Source organism: Monopterus albus, unplaced genomic scaffold, assembly GCF_001952655.1.
Source record: "Monopterus albus unplaced genomic scaffold, M_albus_1.0 scaffold4.1, whole genome shotgun sequence".
In the NCBI taxonomy this organism is placed as follows: domain Eukaryota; kingdom Metazoa; phylum Chordata; class Actinopteri; order Synbranchiformes; family Synbranchidae; genus Monopterus; species Monopterus albus.
Genome location: NW_018127884.1, coordinates 5699477 through 5704311, shown reverse-complemented (window position 1 = coordinate 5704311; position 4835 = coordinate 5699477). Strand labels below are relative to the sequence as shown.

The 4835-nt window shown below is 38.9% G+C and overlaps 1 protein-coding gene across 7 annotated transcripts in view; it reads left to right on the top strand.

The window, feature by feature from the left end:
- Positions 1-1157: 1157 nt before the first annotated feature.
- The window catches only part of tead1b (TEA domain family member 1b), a 53613-nt gene continuing 49935 nt past the window's right edge, over positions 1158-4835 (top strand). For all 7 annotated transcript variants that reach the window (XM_020606087.1, XM_020606069.1, XM_020606052.1 and 4 more), the window contains exons 1-2: positions 1158-1454; positions 1914-2041. The gene's annotated coding sequence lies outside the window, so the exon portion shown is untranslated. The remainder of the gene's footprint in view (positions 1455-1913; positions 2042-4835) is intronic.

Below are 4835 nucleotides of genomic sequence, written 5' to 3'. Positions count from 1 at the left end.
TCTGATCAATTGTGGAGGGTGATAACTAAACCTAACAACATTTTGTCTAAAGAACATAGATTTTATACATTAAGGTAACATATCATTCATTCATTCATTCATTTTCTACCGCTTAGTCCCTGAACGGGGTCACGGGGGTAACATATCATGGTGTGTAATAAATAAATGACAGTAATAAAATCATGCATTTCAAATATGGCTACATCTGATACACGGATAAAGAGATACCCACTTGAATGTCAGAGTTTATAACTTCATAATATTTCTCCACACCTAATCTGCTTGAAGGCCTGCTTTCTGAACTCCTGTTTCAATTTGGCCAGTCCTGTGAAGTCACCTGTTGCCTTTAAATCCTGTGGGAAATACTGCATTCCTTCACTGAGCATTAAGAAACCAACTAAAAAAGTGAAGTGCCCGGTGGCCTCCCAGGACCATAATCTGACCCTGGCAGTGATGAAAAGTACATTTACTCAAGTACTGTACTTATGTGCATGTTTGAGGTATCTGTATTTTCATTTTCTGCTACTTCATACTCCAACTTAACTGCATTTTAGAGGAAAATATTGTAATTTTTTATCGTGCTACATTCATTTGATAATGTTAGTTATTTTCCACAGTCAAAATAATTAAACAAAATACAGTATAATCATAAGACTTTACAGATCCCTGATGGGAAATTCACAAGCTACCCAGCAATAATTCAAATTAACAGCACATAAAATTAGCTTCACCTTTATCAGCTGCAACATACATACATCAATACTGTAATCAGTACTATAACCTAGTGTACATTAATGTGTCATTCTGCATAATAAGTATGTTTACTTTTTGCATATTTTTTTTATTTTTTATGCTAATACTTTTGTACTTTTACTTAAGTACCATTTTGAACACAGGTCTTGGAACAAAGCATTTGTGGTATTTTTATTTTACTTTTATTTAAGTAAAGAATCTGCCTACTTCTTCCACCACTGCCCAGAAGCCCCATGACCTTTCAGGCCACTGCACAGGCCTTTGACCTGTAATCACTCCATTCTTGAAGTGAGATGAACTTTGTTCTGTATTGATAACTGTGGTTGGATCAATACCATTACAAGTCACGCCCGTGAAGCTATAAAATCTGAGTTTCGAACATGACCCTGAAGGCGACAATTCCCGGGATGTTCAGTACCCTCCCAGTCCCCGCCTGGTTCCCGCCGCTGCCTGCTGCCCAGCCTGGCTGCTGGGCTCGGGATGACGCCACCTCTCGCTCCGCCCCGGCGCAAACTCGCTCTTCGCGTTCATTTCATTCCTCCCTCATTCCGAGCATTCTTCGCATCTCTGTCAGTGCGCGAAGCGATTCACCTACACCTGGCCCAGAAACAGCAGAATAACTTGACATAGTGTAAAAAATACCCTGTAACATCACATTACCAAAAGAAAGGGACATTTTTATATGAGATATCAATAACGAGGTAAGTTTCAATGGTAGTTGCAGGTATTCAAACTGGTTGTAGACTTCTGTTCTTGGGGCTTAGTTTACGTGTTTCGGAAATACCGTACAATTTATTAACACGGTGGCTTATTTGGGTGTTTGCTGTTTATCCCATGAAGTGAAGTAGCGTTAAATCGCCCGTTTCCACCGCTGAGAATATATGGCCGATTCTGGTCGCTGTTGCAACAGGATGCTCACTTTGAACACTCACTGTTGTAGCCTGTGGCTTTGACATAGCAGCGAAAATCTTTGACATTTTTCACATTTTTTGAAAAGAAGCCTAATCATACGCCCCTTTAAAAGCCTCAGATGCGGTTTGCCCTGTGTCAGATCCTCAGAAACTCTCAGTTGGATTCAGGATTAACTAAAAATACACTGCACAAATAACATATTTTGGACAAGATGACGGGTGAAAACGTTGCTGTTTTCCTCTCCGTAGTTGGCTCAGCCGGGAGTTGGGGATTTCACCGGCGCATTTTCGGACCACGTCGAAGAAAACACAGTGAAGAGACTTGTTGCTTCCAACACGGTTGACAGCGCTTTTAAAAATCGCCATCGAAGTTTTGTGTAAGTACATTTTGTAATATCTGTTTGTTACCCCTCTCCCCAGTGTGTACGCTGCTCTCCATGTTGTTACTGCAACTCTAACGACACCGACTAAACCGGAGGGAAAGGTTAGCCCGAACTCCTTTATTGTTTAAGGTTGTGAGGTGGATTAAAGCTCCTCTGTGTCCCTTCCCGAGTAACTCAAGTCGAAAAACTACCGGTTTGACAAAAAAAACAACATAGAAAATTGCATTTTTGTAGGGTTTTGTGCTACTTTTAGGGTTTAAAATAGTACATGAGGAGGAAAACTAGCTTAAATTGTTGTTTACCATTCCCTCGTTTTTAAAATAGGCCATCAAAATATATGCAAATATAGCCAAAAATGTAAAGGAAATTTCGCTTTATATAAATCTAGAGCTGCTTGGTGGGGCTTATGGAGCTATTATTTTGGATTTCCTTCATTGTTTTCCTTTCCCTTCCTGTTCTTTGGGAAATGCCTGCTCAGCTAAAACTGAAGTCTCACAACTCTAGTCCAGCTGTGTGTGTGTGTGTGTGTGTGTGTGTGTGTGTGTGTGTGTGTGTGTGTGTGTGTGTGTGTGTGTGTGTGGGGGAGTTGTACATAAACCTCCAATGATCACATCCTCCTAACTTTTTCTGGACTCTGGGAAAATTATAGAGGCCGTTATGCAAAGGCAGGGATGAGAATAATGCCAAAAGCTTTCATTAACCACAGTAAATTTAGCTTAAAAAGTGGGTGTAAACCCTGTTGCACCAAAAGACTGAAAGATCTCCTTATTTGACGCAGACACTGGTTAACTAGTCTCCACCCCCCCCCCCCAAATCAACGTTACTTCCATTAATCGTTCACTTCTTTGGATTGCTTTAAAGCAAGCTGCACAGTTAGGTCATCAGTCCACTGTTTACACAGCACAGATATGTTGCTGTGATTCAGTCAAAGTGTCTTTATACTTATATCTATATTTAGCAGGGGGTTATAAAATAAATGTTCACATCACCTAATTTATTCTGTTTTAGGCTCTCCAGTTTTGCTTTACAGTCTCTCAGCTGTCTGATCTTTCATCATCAGCTTGAGCGAAGTAATTAATAGCCTCTCTAAAACATGATTTTACTGAAAGCTTCTGGTTTGTATTACAGTAACCTTAATAGAAGTGGCACAGCTGAGAAATGGGGTGACAAAAATGACTTGCACAAGCTTTAAAGGGAGGTTCTTGAACAAAATCCATGCTCTGTCTACCACTCAAAGTTTTGGCTGCAGCACTACAGCTTTCCCCCTCCTATGTTTTTAATGTGAAAGCAGCTGGTTAGGGTGAGTTTGCAAGTTCCCTGCAGTTTTCTGCTTTCATAGTAAAATATGCCTTTTCTAACAGTTTGGTCCTGTTTTAACATTTTATGTAACTTTGCAGAAAATGGAGAGACAAAAAAGATACAGAAAATACACAATGTTTTTATTTAATGTGAAAAAGCTTTTTATCATTTCCAGGAATCAGTTTAAATGCTGCCAGACATGTCACAGTGTAAATCTGCTTGCTTGGAAGAAAACAATAATAGTGGTAGAAATGGATGCTTTGTTTTCAGCTTATGCAACCAGTGGACCTGTTGGACAGGGGCCTGCATAACATTTGTGCCAGAATAGGATGTTGTCTTTGTTTGAATGAGACTTAACCTCTGAAACTAGGAGTTTCCAGACTCCCTCTGCTTTTTGATGGAGCGTAATACAGCTCATTAGCTGTAGTTTGTTAAAGAGCTATGGCAACACTGAGCCTATTTCTTTATTTTATTAATTATATTTTTAAATATTTTCCAGTTAGTCATGAGCAAAAATAACTGTTGTTTAAAACTGACAAAAAAGTATGAAATTGTATTATGATGGATACAAGGAAAATTTAAGCAGATGCCGATACATATCTGAATGAAAAAGGTTGTGCTGTTGAGTTGGTTCAGAGGCTACATGTGTACCTTGTTTGTTTGTGTTTTGTGGCTTTACGCTGCCTTGTTGATGTCTGGTATAGGACTACAGAGAGTGTAGTCTGTCCATTTTAAAGTGTGGACAGAATAATGTGCAGAATAATGTGTGAAGTACAGAGTTGGCTGTGTTACTCCTTTTCTTCGGTTGTACAGACTGAATATTGTTCAAGGGTTGTCGATTTTCACAAAACTGCATTTTGGCCAAACATTTATCAAATGTCTTTGTTTGTGTTGGTATTTACAAGGAAATATGGGAAATAATAATCCATGTGTTTATTTTCCAAATCAAAGATTGAACCCGCCAGTGAGCCTGGCATCATGTGCCTACACACACTTACCATATAAATTTTATTATACTTAAAATTCTTTAAGGCTCTTTTTATGATTGTGCAATGGCATGGAAATTCATGCTGTCTTTGCATACAATAAATACAGACAATGACCGTGTTTACCTATGGTGCTTTGACATACATTTATCAGATGTACCATTTAGTGTAGTGTAGGGTTTGAAGTCCATATTGATTTGGAATTTATAAACACCCTTACCTCGACTGATGAGGATACATTGATACTATTAAACTGAAGACTCTTTCAACCAAAGAGGGTATCCAAGCTATCCCTTTAGCCACCCATATGATTGTCATTACCCTGAATTTTAGAATCGTTCCTTATCATTTTGATTAATAGCACATGTGGGAGAGTCATATCTGACTGCTAGAGAGAGACACCTGTGTACTCTCTGCTCCGTGCAACAGGTGCCGTGAGCAGAGATGTATTTATATTTTCAGGATAGCATCTCATTAAAAATATAGCTTGTTAGTTTCCACTT